Genomic DNA, 19,398 nt, shown 5'->3' with positions numbered 1-19,398 from the left:
AGACGCTGCTTACTGAATAGCAAGATATTAGGAAGCCCAGCGACGGGGTGTACTGAGACATAAAAACATCAGAAAGGATAGAAATGATTTCATCCGCATTATGGACAGAATGACGGAGTTTATTCACGACATGTGGAAATGCTGGACCAGAAACACGCAAGTTTAAAAGTAAACAAAAGAGATTTTCTCATAACGTGTGGTTTGAAGTGACTAAATCGGGGAAATTCCGTCTTTTAAGTGAATCAACAACTTTAGTTGGAGCTTCAAAACCATTAGTGAATGATTAAGAAAAGATTGGATGAGAGTTTCTTCTACTCAATAAAATTGCTCAATTCCTGAATGACTTTCTGGAAATAAAACGTAGATTTATGATTTCATAGTGTTTTAAAAAACACACGAACAAACATACAAGGAGGGAATTTACCATTGAAAGAAAGGAAAAGTGTAGGTGTGGATTAATTTCGATTTGGTTGTTTTCAGACACAAAGACACTTCATGAACACTGAATAAAATTGAGTATAAAAAGTTCCTGAATTTGAAAGATAAAGCGTATTATTCAAGGTGAAGCATTGTAAATGGGGCTGATGTCGTAAAATAACTGCAGACAGAAGTTACATCCTAATGAGTGGCAATTGAATCGTCATTTGGAGACGCCACACCTAAAAGATTTGACCACGTTCACATGACGTTAGGTGTATTTCACGCTTTCTTATATCCACCAACAAGTCTACTCTGTCTTTTTTGTATTTTAACCCTCTGTACTGCTCTGCAGCACACCATTCCAGCTGAAAGATGCTCAGACTAAAAGTGAATACAATATTCAGACGGTCCTATGCGATCAGTCTTTTTTTTATTATTACAATGGCCATTGCGAGTTTGCAACAAACTGCATAACATGAAAACAGATCAACATCTATTTTCCCGGGAATTAACGCAGTGCACATGGGAAACTTCATCCGTCTGCTGAAAAATCACCTTCGGCTCTCCCTCCACACATGTCTCTTCACGTTTTAAGTATTTGCAATATGTTTTTTGATCAAGGTGTCAGTATCCTGAAAAGGTCGTTTCTCAATCCACAAAAACTGGTACTTTCCCATAAACGTGACATTGCTCAATATCACCTTCTACCCGTACCCCTCAGCACGACAAATTGAAGCTGCTCCATGTGAGGCTCAAACTTAAAACTTCGGCAGAGCGCAGCCCACTATACTGGCACAGAGATACCGTGCACTGGTCACCTGCAGTACTGGAGCAACACATTAATGCTTACCTCCACATTCCTGGTTGTACATTAACGGTTGGGAAACCGAGTTTCTCTGATTCCATGGATGGTCACTGCGATTATACGATCATCCTCACCACTGGTTCTGACCCCGTGTGAGGCAAGTGGTGAGCTACTCATTGCAAAGATGTAAAAATGCGCAACTTCAACTTTTGCCTTCACTAACCCATGAGCCTTTTATTTTGTTTTTCATCTGTAGAAATCTTAAAACCTTCATCTTGAACAGACTCAATAACAGATCTCCATTGTGTCTCTGGCATCAAATTCCAAAATGTAAACCCCCTCTGAATTCTTCCACCGCAGTCCACTGTTTGGGAAGTTTTCCTGTTCAGGGGAATGCACTTGCCAGTGTGTCAACTGCTGCTCCCAGCATTCGTTCTGGCACTGCACTCATTTTCCTTCTGACACTTGCTCACTGTGTTGCTGTGATCATACAGTGACTTGGTGTCACACAGCCAGGAAAATGATACAGATCAAGGTTTTTGCATTGTTGAATTCAATTGTCAGTTTAGCCTTATTTAGGATTTCAAAATTGCCTGTCCTGTACACAAGTGCGTGTCAAACATATCTGAGTGGAAGAAAGGTGTTCTGAATAATGACATTGAGCACTATGCACTCTCCTCCAGTCTGGAAAACAATTCCTCACAGACAACTTTACACCTCCTGCTGTCACGGGCTCTTCATTCCGTTGACTTCAAATCTTCACAGAATTCAACAGACCGTGTTACATCGTCATTTCTTCATTTTTGTTCAGATCACTGTAAGCAGAGTGTCACAGTGGGAGTCTGTTTGCCCCACAACTCAGAGGTAAGACGATACTCTTGGAACCGTCCTGTACTATTTATCATTTCATCAATACCAAGGAGAAATATCTACTGCTCAGCATAATTTACGCAATTCACTTATTCATAATGTCAATATCTCGTCGTTGTTATCAACGATTTTCAATTTTGCTATCTTTGGATGATCACAGCTGTCCAATGGTCTGTTTATATGCATCGACGCTATAATAAAATCTCAAAGAATAATTTGAGTCTGTTGCCTAAACTGCATTGAAATGTAGATTGAATTGGGACAATGAAAAGGAACGCGATTGTCTTTTCCAAGTCAAGTTGCTGTGAAGTTTTATCGTATGAAAGAGATCTAGGAGAAACAAATAACGAGAGATGCGAAGTGCATGTTGATGCATGCGATTCTTAATGAGTGTTTTGTCAGATGAAATTTGTCGCAGTTGGGTAGAAGTGATTCATCTTGGTGAAAAGAGCACAGAGAGACAGCACGAAACAATGGAGATATTTCAAAAGTGGCAGGGGATGGGTGTAGGGGCACCCGAGAACTGGCTGTAAATGCACAGTAGAGAATTACCGATGTGGGTGCCGTGCATGGGCACGGACAGACTTACACATTGGTCTTATCCTTTCCCCCTTGCTCTCGCCATTGATGAATGCTGGACATAAGACACATATAAACACAAGATGTGGGAAGCAAGCTCCCTCTCGTTATGCACACACTTGATGCATCATATTGAACTATGAACAACTGGAGAAGTCAGCAAGTTAACTGCAGGGACTGAATCTAAACTGTGGGTCAATAACCGCAGATTAATGCAGCATAAACATGAAAACTGATTTGAAATGTCTTTATACGCATGTCATTAACAGACGGTTCGTTCTAATACCCGTGTGGCTGAAAGAAGTCGACACCACATTTCAAGGTGGATGACAACATTACCAATTCTGTTCAGAAATTGAGATCTATTTGATCATTTGATACAGTGACCAAGTTTAATTTAAATAATACAAACCAAATTCCCTCACGTGAAATAAAAGAGTGATTCCATTACATACATTGTCCTTGCTAAGTAGCAGTTACTCAACATGAAAAATAGAATGTGATTTCTAGTGAGCATACGTCAATTAGCACGATTATCTTACTGTGAGTTGGGCACTGTTTTCATCATATCGTTGTTATAAAAGTGAACGGAAAAAATGGGTCGATTTTGGGCATATTGGACAATCTAAAAGTTGGTATTATGAAAGGCTATCGTACCTTCAGTAAAGAAACTTTGCTGTTAACGGTTAAAACAACGCTGTAAACATTTACACAGAAATTTCCTGCTCAAGTCACACACAAGGTTGTTTGGCTGGGATCATACTGGCCATCAATGGAGCTGCACAATTCTGTTTGGATATTGGATATTATATCACTGGATATGTTTTATGAGGGATTCAATGCATGATGCCATGTGCTGCAGGAGCCCATCACCTTTATAACACCTCCATTCAGGATCGGGTCCAACGTGCAGAATTACAGAGTTTAGGGACCATATCAGAAGAGATATACTTGCAAGACATGGTTGTTCACAGGTCATTGTTACAAATGTTGAACTGGGTCTAGACCAGCGCCATGTGCTAGTCCATTGACCAGTTTTCCCCACTCACATCTCCCTGCTGTTCAGGTATGTCTCTAACCAGTCCATTGTGAGGGATTATGTCAGTAACTGCCCAGCTCCAGTTTGGAATCTCTCTGGACAGATTTTGGAGATGGCCAGTGTTTTGGAGGTCATGGTGAGGCCCAGTAACACTGTGTCTGAATTCAGGCTTTTTCTCAAAGTCTTTTTCAACAGCTTTGCTGCCCGCAAGACGGTGTGTTCATTCATCTGAACATCAATCAGCTGTTTACTACAATCACTGAATTGTGTAATAGTTAGGTGTGCGCTCTGGTATTTCAATTATTGGTCACTTCAATTGTTTTCAACTGAAAAATAATGATGTTTGGTTTCTTTTAAATATGTAAGAAAAGTGATGTTAACTCTTCATTATACAAAAAGGAAAAGTGACCTGTTGTATATTTCCCAAGGACTAATCAAGCAACAGTCAGATATTGTCTGTAAAGCAGGATTCTGTGAACAGGACTATGTCCCAGGCAACATCACCACCCTCTCTGGTGGGTTCTGCCCCACTGGCAGCACATAGCCAGGCTGAGGGGGCAGCCCCTTGGTATTGTGGGATATAAATGAGTTAATGTTATTTCTGCAAGTATAAATTCTGATACAGAACAGGAATGAGAAAATACATATTCAGCAAAAAGTAAGGATATGTTAGCATGAGACATGAATACAGAACAATGGTGGATATATGGGCAAACAGGAAAGCATCTGTTTCCCCCTACACGGAGACACAGGAACAAACCCTAATCAAAGAGGTCAAAGTGACCTCTGGATGGAAATAGATGCTGATAGAAGAAAAGATATGCCTAATCAATAATCTACAATAGACTGACGTCAAACACCCTTATGGGAGTCGGAGATAAGAGTTTATCACGGACAAGACAGGATAAACAGAAGTTGTGGGATAAGTCTTAAGGAAATGAGTGACGTAAACGAAGCAGGGAACAGACAATGGAATAAGGAAAACATATGGGACAAAACAGTATAAATTGCAAGGGGTTTTTGGGATATACTGTGCATTTTGTCATTGCCTTACCTGGTAATTAGACAAAGCACCCACCTGCAGGTGTACAAATAAAACGACGCTGCTGTTCAGAAATTTGCTCTCGGACTGAAATTATTAAAGTGAGTGAGCTTTTGTTTCTCACAATTGGGGGCTCGTGTCCGGGATTTTCTTCCATCACCGGGGGGAGTGGCTGGCCTTGGACACTGGGAAGACGCGTCCCGTTCCCCATTGAGGAGCGGTCTCGTGTCCTGGTTTGGTCTGCTCCCTTGGGTGACTGATGTGAATCCTATAAGAGAGACATCTGAATCAGACAGTGATAGGAGCTCGATAGAAGATACGGTGACAAAAGGGGCCAGACAATTCTGTGCACAGACCAAGGTAAGAAAAACAGAAATGTAAGTATTGCCTTGGTGGCCGGGAAAAGAGGTATTTACTCGCTGAGGGACTAGCGAGGGCCCCGGGAAAATGGGGGGTAGGCAGAGTAGCTGTCACGGAGTAAGGGACGAAAAAGTCCCTGGTAACATTCCTCCTGAAAGTCCGTTGGGGAGGATGTTGCGGGATTGGACAAGTAATACTTGTACAAGGGCAAAAGATAAAAAGAAAATGATTAAATATTGTTGTTTAGTATGGACCAAAGAACCAATCCTTCGTCCGTCTGTCTTCTGGCCAAAGTATGGTTCGGGCGAGGATTGGGTCTGTCAGTATTTAGGGTTGTATGTGAATGGAAAACAACCTTTTAGTCAAGAGGAGGCGGACTATGCGTCCTGTTGGAAGGGCAGTTTGGGAATGATGGTAGTAAAGACAAAGGATTCCCCCTCTGCCCCACCTAGTCCCTGGGATCCTCTTAACTGTTTGCCCCCCCCCCCCCCCGTACCATAAAATCAGGTTAGGTGAACAAGGGGAAGGAGGACAGACAGACAGACAGGGAACAGATGATTCACAAGAGGAGGATGAGGGGGCTGTGGACAGGGATGTTGTTGTTCCTGACCCTCAATCCTCAGCAAAAGAAAGGGAAGCTACAGTAGATGTAGGGGAGGCCTCCGGAGAATCCAAATCAAAGTCTAAGAGGGGAAAACAAAAGGAAAAGGGGAAAAACGTAACGACTTATCCCCTTCGGGAGGTACCCATAGGGGACAAAGAGATTGGGTTTGTAAGTGCCCCCCTCACCAGTGGGGAGGTCAGAACATTTAAAAAGGAAATGAAGGTCCTGGTTGAGGATCCGGTGGGGTTGTCTGAACAAATTGATCAATTTTTGGGGCCCAGTCTGTATACCTGGGCTGAATTAATGTCTATTTTGAATATACTATTTACTGGGGAGGAGAGGGGACTTATACGAGGAGCTGCCATTAAAATATGGGACAGGGAACACCCGATTGGAGATGGGGATGCTGGACAGGGAGAGGTGAAGTTTCCCCTCAGAGACCCCCAGTGGGAAAACCAAAACCCGGAGCATAGAGAAGAAATGAGGAAATTGAAAGACCTGATTCTAAAAGGAATAAGAGAGGCAGTTCCGAAGTCACAGAATTTGATTAAAGCCTTTGAAATTAGACAGGAGAGAGATGAGACTCCCTCAGCTTTCTTGCAAAGATTAAGGGACTCAATGCGGAAATACTCTGGAATGAACCCTGAGGACCTAGTGGCACAGGGTCTTTTGAAAGTACATTTTGTGACAAAAGCATGGCCAGACATACAGAAAAATAAACAGAAGATAGAAGGATGGAGCGAAAAACCATTAGATGAATTGTTGAGAGAGGCACAGAAAGTATTTGTAAAGAGGGAGGATGAGAGACAAAAACAGAAGGTGAAAATGATGGTAGCTACGGTGGATGAGGTAATTAAGAGGAGAATGGAACCAATAGTGAGCAACCGGAGCGGCAGGAGGCAGCATGTAGGACAGAGAGGAAGAGGAAGAGGGAGAGGACAAGGGGGGACATTTGATAGAGGGTTTGAGCGACAAGGGCAGAGATGGAAGTCTCCACAGGCAGGATGCTATTATTGTGGAAAGATAGGGCATTTTAAGTGGGAGTGTCCTGATCTACAAAGGGAAGAAAGGGCAATTCCGCTTATGAATTTTGATGAAGAATAGGGGTGTCAGGGGTTCCTGCCCTCGGGGGCCCACCAGGAACCCTTGATAAACTTGAAGGTGGGACACTGTAGGGAGAAGGTAGTCTTCCTAGTAGATACGGGGGCAGCACGGTCATCGCTGAATTTTAAACCAAAGAAAGTAGAAATGTTAACACAGTCAATTACTGTTTCGGGGGTGAAAGGGGAAGGATTTACTGTTCCAGTATTTAAACCTATGATGATAGAAGGTCCTAAAGGTAGGGTTACAGGGGAACTGCTGTATATCCTTGATATAGGAAGTAACTTACTGGGGAGAGACCTAATTATCCTTTTAGGACTGGAGATTGGAATTCAGGAAAAGGAATTAGTTGTACAACTGGCAATGTTGACAGAGGATGCAGAGAGAGAGATAGACCCTATTGTATGGGCTAGAGAAGGGAATCGTGGAAAACTACAGATCCCTCCCCTTTTAATAAATTTAAAACGGAAAGGGGACGTTGTCTGTGAACGACAATATCCTATTTCCATAGAAGGTAAACGAGGACTGCAGCCAGTAATTAAGGGACTGATTAGAGATGGACTGTTGGAGCCATGTATGTCTCCTTATAATACCCCAATTCTACCAGTGCGGAAATCTGATGGAACTTATCGATTGGTGCAGGATTTGAGAACATTAAATCGGATAGTGCAGGTCAGGCACCCAGTGGTGCCAAACCCCTATACGTTATTAAGTAAGATCCCTCATGACCACAAATGGTTTACTGTGATAGATTTAAAGGATGCCTTTTGGGCTTGTCCCTTGGCGGAGGAAAGTAGGAATTTGTTTGCCTTTGAATGGGAGGATCCCAAGACAGGGCGGAAACAGCAATACCGGTGGGCCATGCTCCCCCAGGGGTTTACAGAATCTCCGAATTTATTTGGACAGATGTTAGAACAAATATTGGAGAAATTTAGCAGCCCCAAGGGGACTACCCTGTTGCAGTATGTAGACGACCTCTTAGTATCAGGAATAAGAAGAGACAGAGTAGTAGAAGCCACTAACAAATTATTGAATTTTCTGGGCCAGCAGGGCCTGTGAGTATCTAAAAACAAATTACAATATGTGGAGCAAGAAGTAAAATACTTGGGACATTTAGTGAGTGAGGGTAAGCGAAAGATAAGCCCGGAGCGGATAGAGGGAATAGTGGGGATGCCGCTGCCCAGCACTAAACGAGAGTTACGCAATTTTTTGGGTCAAACGGGATATTGCAGATTGTGGATAGATTCCTATGCTCAGAAGACTAGGAAATTATATCTCAAACTAATAGAGGGGGAGCCAGAACATCTAAATTGGAATGATGAGGAAAAAGAACTAGTCGAGAAACTCAAAAGAGATTTGATTCATGCCCCCGTGTTAGCCTTACCCTCCCTAGATAAACCCTTCCACCTCTTTGCCACCGTAGATAAGGGAGCGGCTTTAGGAGTATTAACCCAGAGGTGGGGAGCGATGAAACAGCCAGTAGCACATCTTTCAAAGCTATTGGATCCAGTATCCCTAGGGTGGCCTGAGTGTGTGCAGGCTGTGGCTGCCACTGCACTGTTGGTGGAGGAAAGCAGAAAGCTTACGTTTGGGGGAGCCCTAATAGTAAGCACTCCACATCAAGTGAGAACAATCCTAAACCAAAAAGCTGGGCGATGGTTGACAGACTCGCGGATTTTGAAATATGAGGCGATACTGATAGAAAAGGATGATTTAGTGTTGGTCACCAACAATTGTTTAAATCCAGCTGCTTTTCTTTGGAAAGGGGAAGGAGACTCTCCTCAGAATCCAGGGCACGACTGCCTTGACATTATTGAACACGTCTCTCTCACTCTCCCTCAGCGCTTCTCTCTCACACCGCTTCTCTCTCTCTCAGCCCTCTCTCACACACACACCCTCTCTCTCACCCCTCTCTCTCTTACCCCTCTCTCTTCTCACACCTCTCTCTCTCTCTCTCTCTCCCTCAGCGCTTCTCTCTCACACCGCTTCTCTCTCTCAGCCCTCTCTCACTCTCTCACCCTCTCTCTCTGACCCCTCTCTCTTCTCACACGTCTCTCTCACTCTCCCTCAGCGCTTCTCTCTCACACCGCTTCTCTCTCTCTCAGCCCTCTCTCACACACACACCCTCTCTCTCACCCATCTCTCTCTTACCCCTCTCTCTTCTCACACCTCTCTCTCTCTCTCTCTCTCCCTCAGCGCTTCTCTCTCACACCGCTTCTCTCTCTCAGCCCTCTCTCACTCTCACCTGTCTCTCTCTCTCACCCTCTCTCTCTTACCCCTCTCTCTTCTCACACGTCTCTCTCAGTCTCCCTCAGCGCTTCTCTCTCACACCACTTCTCTCTCTCTCTCACCCCTCGCTCACTCTCACACCCCTCTCTCTCACACACACCCCTCTCTCTCTCTCACCCCTCTCTCTCCCATCTCTCTCTCTCTCACCCCATCTCTCTTGCACCCTCTCTCTCCCCCTCTCTCTCAGGCCCTCTCTTTCAGCCCCCCCTCTCTCTCACCCCCCTCTCTCACACCCCTCTCTCTCTCTTACACCCTCTCTCTCACCCCTTTCTCTCTCACCCCTTCTCTCTCTCCTACTTTCTTTCACACCCTCTCTCTCAGGCCCTCTCTTTCAGCCCCCCTCTCTCTCACCCCTCTCTCTCACACACCTCTCTCTCTCAACCCCCTTTCTCTCACACCCACCTCTCTCTCTCTCACCCTCTCTCTCACCCCTTTCTCTCTCACCGACTCTCTCTCACACCCTCTATCTCAGGCCCTCTCTCTCTCTCTCGAGCACCCTCTCTCTCAACCTCTCTTTGTGTCACACCCTTCTCTCTTTCTCAACCTCTCTCTCTCTTACCCCTCTCTCTCTCACACCGCTTCTCTCTCTCACCCTCTCTCTCTGTCAGCCTGTCTCTCTGTCTCACCCCCTATCTCTCTCACACCCCCTCGCTCCCTCACTCCTCTCTCTCTTTCACCCCTCTATCTGTCACCCCTCTCTCTCAACCTTCTCTCTCTAACCCGTCTCTTCCTGTCTCACACCTCTCTCTCTCAGCCTCTCTCTCTCACGCCTTCTCTCTCCCTCTCTTTGGCAGCCCTTCTCTCTCTCAGCCCCTCTCTCTCTCCCCAGTCTCTCCCACCCTGATCTCTCTCACAGTCCCTCTCTCTCTCACCCCTCGCTCTCACACACATCTCTCTCATCCTCTCTCTCTCACCCCTCTCTCTTACCCCTCTCTCTCACCCTCTCTCTCAACCCCTCTGTCACCCCTTCTCTCTCAGCCCTCTCTCTCTCAGCCCACCTAGTCACTCCAGTCTTTCCCACCCTGATCTCTCTCACACACTCTCTCTCACCATCTCTCTCTCACCCCTTCACTCTCTCATCCTGTCTCTCTGTCAGCCCCTGTCTCTTTCTCACCCCTTCTCTCTCACCTACTCTCTCTTCCACCACTCTCTCTCCCTCAACCCCTCTCTCTCAACCCTCTCTCTCTTAAGCCTCTCTCTCACACCTCTCTCTCTCACCCTCTCTCTCTCTCTCACCCCTACTCTGTTAGCCCCTCTCTCGCAACGCCCTCTCTCAGGCCCTCTCTCTCTCACCCCGCTCTCTCTGTTTCACCCCTCTCGCTCTGTTTCACCCCTCTGTCTCACCCCCTCTCTCACCCCCTGTCTCTCTCAGCCTGTCCCTCTGTCACCTCCTGTCTCTTTCTCACCCGCTCTCCCTTCCACCCCTCTCTCTCCCTCACCCCTCTCTCTCTCACCCCTCTCTCTTTCACTCCTCTCTCTCTCACCCTCTCGCTCTTACCCATCTCTCTCTCTTACACACCTCTCTCTCTCACGCCTTCTCTCTCACCCTCTCTTTCACAGCCCCTCTCTCTCAGCTCTTCTCTCTCTCATCCCTTTCTCTCTCATCCCACTCTCTCTCACCCTCTCGCTCTTACCCATCTCTCTCTCTTACTCACCTCTCTCTCTCACGCCTTCTCTCTCACCCTCTCTTTCACAGCCCCTCTCTCTCAGCTCTTCTCTCTCTCATCCCTTTCTCTCTCATCCCACTCTCTCTCACACCTCTCTCTCACCTCCTCTCTCACACCCTCTCTCTCACACCCTCTCTCTCTCTTACCCCTCTCTCTCACACTGCTTCTCTCTCTCTCACCCGTCTCTCACTCTCACCCCTTTCTCTCTCTCTCATCCCACTCTCTCTCACTCTCTCTCTCAACCCCTCTCTCTCAAGCCCTCTCTTTCAGCCCATTGCTCTCTCAACCCCCCCACACACACCTCTCTCTCAACCATCTGTCGCTCTCACACACACCTCTCTCTCTCTCTATCTCTCTCACCCTCTCTCTCAACCCTCTCTCTCACCCCTCTCTCTCTCAGGCCCTCTCTTTCATCCCCCCTCTCTCTCACACACCCTTCTCTCTCTCTCTCCCACCCTCTATCTCTCTCATCCCTTCTCTCTTACCCCTCTCTCTCACACACCTCTCTCTTACCCTTTCTCTCTTACCTCTCTCTCTCTCACGCACCCTCTCTCTCTTACCCCTCTCTCTCTCACACACCTCTCTCTCACACCCTCTCTATCACCCCCCTCTCTCTCACCCCTCTCTCTTTCACTCCTCTCTCTCTCACCCTCTCGCTCTTACCCATCTCTCTCTCTTACACACCTCTCTCTCTCATACCTCTCTCTCACCCCTTCTCTCTCACCCTTCTCTCTCACCCCTCTCTCAGGCCCTCTCTTTCAGCCCCTCTCACTCTCTCACCTCTCTCTCTCTCACCCCTCTCTCTCACCCTCCTCTCTCTCACCCTCTCTCTCTCTCACTCATTCTCTCTCACCCCCTCTCTCAGGCCCTCTCTCTCACACCTCTCTCTCGCCCCCTCTCTCTCTCTTACACCCCCTCTCTCTCTCACACCTCGCTCTCTCTCACCCCTCTCTCTCATCCCGCTCTCCCTCTCACATCTTTCTCTCTCATCCCTCTCTCTCTCATACTCTCTCTCACTGCCCCTCTCTCACCCCTCTCTCTCACCCCCTCTCTCTCACCCCCTCTCTCTCACACCCCTCTCTTTCACCCCTCTTTCTCACACCCCCTCTCTCTCACCCCCCTCACTCTCACACCCCTCTCTCTCACGCCCTCTCTCTTACCCCCTCTCTCTCACCCCTCTCTCTCTCACCCCCTCTCTCCCTCACCTCGCTCTATCTGTCTCTCCCCCCTCTCTCTCCCCTCTCTCACTCTCCCACACCCTCTCTTTCTTAGCACTCTCACTCTCTTACCCCCTCTCTCTCATGCCTCTCTCTCACCTTCTCTCTCTCACCTATTCGTTCTCTGCCTGTCTCTCTCTCACCTCCTCTCCCTTTCTCACCTGCTCTCTTCCACACCGATCTCTCTCACACACGCTCTCTCTCATCCCTCTCTCTCTCACCCCTCTCTCTATTACCTCTCTCTCTCACACACACACACACCACTCTCTCTCAGAACCCTCTTGCTCTACCCAGTCTCTCCCAACCTGATCTCTCTCACTCACCTTCTCTCACACGCCTCTCTCTCTTACACCTCTCTCTATCTCACCCCTCTCTCTCTCAGACCCTCTCTCTCTCACCCTCTCACTGTCTTTCACCCCTCTCTCTCTCTTACCTCTCCCTCTCACCCCCTCTCTCTCACACGTCTCTCTCTCTTTCAGCCCTTCTCTCTCTCACACCCCACTTCTCACACAGACCTCTCTCTCAACCCTCTGTCTCTCTCACACACCTCTCTCTCTCACCCTCTCTCTCACCCCCTTCTCTCTCTCACACCTTTCTCTCTCTCTCTCACCCTCTCTCTCTCTCTAACCCCTCTCTCTCACTAACCCCTCTCCCTCTTAACCCTCTCTCTCTCACACACATCTCTCTCACCCTTTCTCTCTCACCCCTCTCTCTTACCCCCCTCTCTCTCACACACTCTCTCTCTCACCACTTCTCTCTCACTGCCTCTCTCATCCCCCTCTCTCAGGCTATCCCTTCCAGCCCCTCTCACTCTCTCACCCCTCTATCTCTCTCACCCTTTCTCTCTCAACCCCTTCTCTCTCATACCCTCTCTCTCAGGCCCCCCTCTCTCTCACCCCTCTCTCTCTCACCCCTTTCTCTCTCACATACCCCTCTCTCTCACACACCCCTCTCCCTCACACACCCTTCTCCCTCACCCCCTCTCTCTCACCCCCTCTCTCTCACCCCTCTCTCTACTCCCTCTCACCCCCTCTCTCTCATCCCCTCTTTGTCACACACCCCTCTCTTTCACCCCTCTTTCTCACACACCCCCTCTCTCACCCCCTCACTCTCACACCCCTCTCTCTCTCACCCTTCTCTCTCTCTCACCCCCTCTCTCCCTCACCCCACTCTATCTGTCATCCTCTCCCTCTCTCCCCCTCTCTCACCCCCTCACTCTCACACCCTCTCTTTCTTAGCCCTCTCACTCTCTCACCCCTCCCACTCTCACCACTCTGATTCTCTCTCACCCTTCCCACTCTCACCACTCTCATTCTCTCTTACCCCTCTCTCTTTCACCCCGTCTCTGTCTTACCCCTCTCTCTCACCCCCCTCTCTCACACCCTCTCTCTCCCCCATTCTCTCCCCCCTTTCTCTCCCCCACTCTCACTCACCCCCTTTCTCTTTCTCACCCCGATCTTTCCCATCCCCTCTCTCTCACACACTCTCTCAGCCTTCTCTCTCTTTCCCCTCTCTCTCTCTTACCCCCTCTCTCACGACTCTCTCTTACCTTCTCACTCTCACCCTCTCTTTCTCTGCCTGTCTCTCTCTCACACCCCGCCACTCTCTCACCCCTCTCTCTCTCACCCTTTCTCTCTCAACCCTCTCTCTCATTACCCCTCACTCTCACACATCTCTCTCTCCTACCCCTCTCTCTTACACCTCTCTCTGTCTCTCACCTCTGTCTCTCACCTCTGTCTCTCACCCCTTCTCTCCCACCATCTCTTTCAGCCCCTCTCTCTCACACCCCCCTCTCTCTCACACACCTCTCTCTCAACCCACTGTCTCTCTCACACCCCTCTCTCTCACCCCTGTCTCTCTTACCTCTCTCTCTTACACACCTCTCTCTCACCCTGTCTCTCAACCCCCGCTCTCTCTCACATCCCTCTCCGTCTCTCACCCATTCTCTCTCACCCCCTCTCTCAGGCCCTCTCTCTCTCATCCCCCCTTTCTCTTACACCCCTCTCTCTTACACCCCTCTCTCTGTCACACCCCCTCTCTCACCCCTCTCACTCTCGCACCCCTCTCTCTCTTACACCCCTTCTCTCCCACCCCCCCCTCTCTCACCCCCTCTCTGTTACACCCCATCTCTCTCACCTGCTCTATCTTTTTCACTCACTCTGTCTCTTTCTCACCCCCTCTCTCTCTCACCCCTTCTCTCTCAACTCCTCTCTCTCTCCCGCCCTCTCTCTCCCCTCTCTCCCCCACTCTCACTCACCCCCTTTCTCTTTCTCACCCGCGCTCTCCCCCACCCCAATCTTTCTCATCCTCCCTCTCTGTCTCACCCTCTCACCCTTATCCCTCTTTCCCCCTCTCTCTCTTACCCCCTCTCTCTCACACCTCTCTCTCACCTTCTCTCTCTCACCCTCTCTTTCTCTGCCTGTCTCTCTCTCACCCCCTCTCTCTTCCTCACCCCCTCTCCCTTCCACTCCGATCTCTCTCACACCCCCTCTCTCACCACTCTCTCTCACCACTCTCTCTCACCCCTCTCTCTCTCACACCCCCTCTCTCTCACACCCCCTCTCTCTCACACCCCTCTCCCCCTCACCCCTCTCTCACCCCTCTCACTCTCACATCCCCTCTCTCTCACCCCTCTCTCTCTCACACACCCCCTCTCTCTCACACCCCCTCTCTCTCTCACCGCCCTCTCTCCACCCTCTCTCTCTCAGCCCCCTCCCTCTCTCCCCAGTCTCTCCCACCCTGATCTCTCACACACCTTCTCTCACATGCTTCTCTCTCTCTCACCCTCTCTCTCTCCCACCCCTCTCTCTCTCTCATTCCCCTATCTCTATCTCACCCCCTCTCTCTCAGGCCCTCTCTCTCTCAGCCCCTCTCTCTCTTTCACCCCTCTCTCTTACCTCCCTCTCACCCTCTCTCTCTCACCCTCTGTCTCTCAGCTTTGTCTCTCTAACTCAGCCTGTCTCTCTCTCACCCCCGTCTCTTTCTCACCCACACTCTCTTCCACCCCGATCTCTCTCTCACACCCTCTCTCTCCCTCATCCCTCTCTCTCCCTCACCCTTCTCTCCCTCTCACCCCTCTCTCTCTTGCCCGTCTCTCTCTCTCCCTCTCTCTTAACCCTCTCTCTCACCCCCTCTCTCTCACCCAGTCTTTCTCACCTCCTCTCTCTCATCCCCTCTCTCTCACCCCTTCTCTCTCACCCCTCGCTTTCACCCTGTCTCTCTCTCTCAGCCTGTCTCTCTCTCACCCCCTCTCTCTTTCACACCCGCTCTCTCTTCCACCCCGATTTCTCTCACACAAGCTCTCTAACTCACCCCTCTCTCTCCCTCTCACCCTCTCTCTCTCTCATCCCCTCTTTCTCACATCCTCTCTCTCTCCTACCCGTCCATTTCTTACCCCTCTCTCTCTCACCTGTCTCTCACACCCTCTCTCTCCCACCCCTTCTCTCTCCCACCCCTTCTCTCTCACTCCCTCTCTCTCACACCCACTCTTTCAGCCCCTCTCTCACTCTCCCTTCCCTCTCACACACCTCTCTCTCATCCTCTGTCTCTCACTCCTCTCTCTCTTACCACTCTCTCTCTCACCCCTCTCTCTCTTTCACCCCTCTCTCTGTCACACCCCTCTGTCTCACCCCTCTCATTCTCTCACATCTCTCTCTCTCATCCCCCTCACCCACCCCCTCTCTCTCACCCCCTCTCTGTTACACACCATCTCTCTCACCTGCTCTCTCTTTTCACTCACTTTCTCTCTTTCTCACTTACACTCTCTATCTTTTTCACTCACTCTCTCTCTTTCTCACTCCCTCTCTCTCACCCCTTCTCTCTCAACTCCTCTCACTCTCTCACGCCTCTCTCTCAACTTCTCTCTCACCGTCTCTTTCTCTGCCTGTCTCTCTCTCAACCCCTCGCTCTTCCTCACCCGCTCTCCCTTCCACTCCGATCTCTCTCACACCCCCTCTCTCTCACCACTCTCTCTCACCCCTCTCTCTCTCACCCCTCTCTCTCTCACCCCTCTCTCTCTCACCCCTCTCTCTCTCTCACCCCTCTCTCTCTCTCACCCCCTCTCTCACACACCCCTCTCTCACCCCTCTCTCTCACACCCCCTCTCTTTCACACCACCTCTCTCTCACCCCTCTCTCTCTCACCTCTCTCTCTCTCACACCCCTCTCTCTCACCCCTCTCTCTCTCAGCCCCCTCCCCCTCTCTCCCCAGTCTCTCCCACCCTGATCTCTCTCACACACCTTCTCACATGCATCTCTCTCTCACCCTCTCTCTCTCCCACCCCTCTCTCTTTCCCCTATCTCTATCTCACCCACTCTCTCTCAGGCCCTCTCTCTCTCAGCCCCTCTCTCTCTTTCACCCTCTCTCTCTCTTGCCTCCCTCTCACCCTCTCTCTCTCATCCTCTGTCTCTCATCTTTGTCTCTCTAACTCAGCCTGTCTCTCTCTCACCCCCGTCGCTTTCTCACCCACTCTCTCTTCCACCCCGATCTCTCTCTCACACCCTCTCTCTCTCCCTCACCTCTCTCTCCCTCATCCTTCTCTCCCTCTCACCCCTCTCTCTCTATTGCCCGTCTCTCTCTCTCATCCCCTCTCTCACCCCTTCTCTCTCACCCCCTCTCTCTCATCTCCTCTCTCTCATCCCCTCTCTCTCACCCCTTCTCTCTCACCCCTCTCTTTCACCCTCTCTCTCTCAACCTGTCTCTCACCCCCTCTCTCTTTCACACCCGCTCTCTCTTTCATCTCGATTTCTCTCACACAAGCTCTCTAACTCACCCCTCTCTCTCTCACTCACCCCTCTCTCTCTCTCACCCCTCTTTCTCTCATCCTTCTCTCTCTCCCCCTCTCTCTCACATCCCCCTCTCTCTCGCCCTCTCTCACTCCTACGGCTCTCCCTCTTAGCCCTCTCTCTCACACATCTCTCTCACCCTCTCTCTCATCCCCTCTCTCTCACATCCTCTCTCACCCTCTCTCTCTCCTAACCGTCCATTTCTTACCCCTCTATCTCTCACCTCTCTCTCTCTCACCCCTTCTCTCTCACCCCTTCTCTCTCACCCCTTCTCTCTCACTCCCTCTCTCTCACGCCCACTCTTTCAGCCCCTCTCTCTCACTCTCCCTTCCCTCTCACACACCTCTCTCTCATCCTCTGTCTCTCACTCCTCTCTCTCTTACCACTCTCTCTCTCACCCCCGTCTCTCTCTTATCCCTCTCTCTTACCCCTCTCTCTCACACCGCTTCTCTCTCTCACACCGCTTCTCTCTCTCACCCTCTCTCCCTCACCCCCTCTCTCTCTCAACCCCTGTCTCTCACCCCCTCGCGCTCTCACCCCTCTCTCTCTCACTCCCTTTCTGTCTCACCACCCCCTCTCTCAAACCCCCTCACTCTCTCATCCCCTCACTCTCTCTCACACACACACTCTCTCACCTCCTCTCTCTCAATCCCTCTTTCTCACCCCCCTCTCTCACCTCTCTCTCTCACTCCCTCTCACACCCTTTCTCTCTTACCATGCGCTCTCTCTAACCCGTCCGCCTCTCACCCCTCTCGCTCACCCCTCTCTCACCCATTCTCTCAATCACACCCTCTCCTTCTCACTCCACTCTCTCTCTTACCCCCTCCCCACTTTCTCTCTCTCAATCACCCCTTGTCTCTCAACCCCTCTCTCTCACCCATCTCTCACCCGCTCTCTCTTTATTACTCACAATCTCTCTTTCTCACTTACACTCTCTCTCTCTTTCACTCTCTCTCTCTCTCTCTTTCTCACCCCCTTTCTCTCTCACACACCTCTCGCTCACCCTTTCTATCTCGCCCCTCTCTCTTACTGCTCTCTCTCACCCCTCTCTCTCTTCGCCTCTCTCACACCCCCTCTCTATTCCCCACTCTCACTCACCCCCTTTCTCTTTCTCACCCCACTCTCTCCCCCACCCCGATCTTTCTCATCCTCCCTCTCTGTCTCACCCTCTCACCCTTCTCCTTCTTTCCCCCTCTCTCTCTTACCCCCTCTCTCTCACACCTCTCTCTCACCTTCTCTCTCTCACCCTCTCTTTCTCTGCCGTCTCTCTCACCCCCTCTCTCTCACATCCCTCTCTCTCTCTCACCCCTCTCTCTTTCATCCCTCTCTCTCTCACCACTCTCTCTCTCACCTCTCTCTCTCAGCCCTCTCTCTCAGCTATCTCTCTCTCACCCCTCTCTCTCAGCCCTCTCTCTCTCTCAGCACCCATCCCTCTCTCCCCAGTCTCTCCCACCCTGATCTGTCTCACACGCGTCTCTCGCTCACACTCTCTCTCTCCCACCCTCTCTCTCTCTTTCCCCTCTCTCTATCTCACACCCTCTCGCTCAAGCCCTCTCTCTCTCAGCCCCTCTCTCTTTCACCCCATCTCTACCTCTCTCTCTTACCTCACTCTCACCCAGTCTCTCTCACCCCTGTCTCTCTAACTCAGCCTGTCTCTCTCTCTCATCCCCATCTCTTTCTCACCCGCTCTCTCTTCCATCCCGATCTCTCTCACACACCCTCCATCGCCTCACCCCTCTCTCTCCCTCACCCTTCTCTCCCTCTCACCACTCTCTCTCTCTCACTCACGCCTCTCTCTCTCCCTCTCTCTTACCCCTCTCTCTCTCTCACCCACCTGTCTCTCACCACTCTCTCTCTCACCCTCTCTCTCTCACCCCCTCTCTCACACCCTCTTTCTCTCACACCTCCCTCTCACACCCCTTGTCTCTCACCGCCTCTCTCACCCCTCCTCTCAGTCCCTCTGGTTCAGCCCCTCTCTCTCACACCTCTCTCTCACCCCCTCGCTCTCACCCCCTCTCACTCTTACACCCCTCTCTCTCACACCTCCTCTCTCTCTCACCCCTCTCTCTCTCAACCTTGTCTCTCTTTCCCCTCTCTCTTACCCCGTCTCTCTCACGCCTCTCTCTCACCTTCTCTCTCTCACTCTCTCTTTCTCTGCCTGTCTCTCTCTCCCCCGCTTTCTCTCTTAACCCCCCCTCTCTCTCACACACCTCTCTCTCTCTCACCGCTTCTCTCTCACCCCTCTCTCTCACCCCAGTCTCTCCCACCCTGATCTCTTTCTCACACCTTCTCTCTCACATCTCTCTCTCTCAGCCCTCTCTCTCTCCCCAGTCTCTCCCACGCTGATCTCCCTCTCACACCTCTCTCTCTCACCCTCTCTCTGTTACCCCTCTCTCTTTCACTCCCCTCTCTCTCTTACGTCTCTCCCACCCCGTCTCTCTCTACCTCTCTCACTCACCCCCTTTCTCTTTCGCACCCGCTCTCTCCCCCACCCCGATCTTTCTCATTCTCCCTCTCTCTCTCACCCTCTCACCCTTCTCTCTCTCATTCCCTCTCTCTCTCGCCCTCTCTCTCTCTCCAACCCCCTCTCTCCCACTCCCTCTCTCTCACCCCCTCACCTC

This window comes from Chiloscyllium plagiosum, unplaced genomic scaffold (assembly GCF_037043375.1).
Source record: "Chiloscyllium plagiosum isolate Xiang-an unplaced genomic scaffold, Cpla_swu_hap1 HiC_scaffold_39, whole genome shotgun sequence".
In the NCBI taxonomy this organism is placed as follows: domain Eukaryota; kingdom Metazoa; phylum Chordata; class Chondrichthyes; order Orectolobiformes; family Hemiscylliidae; genus Chiloscyllium; species Chiloscyllium plagiosum.
Note: the sequence above shows the minus strand (reverse complement) of the source record.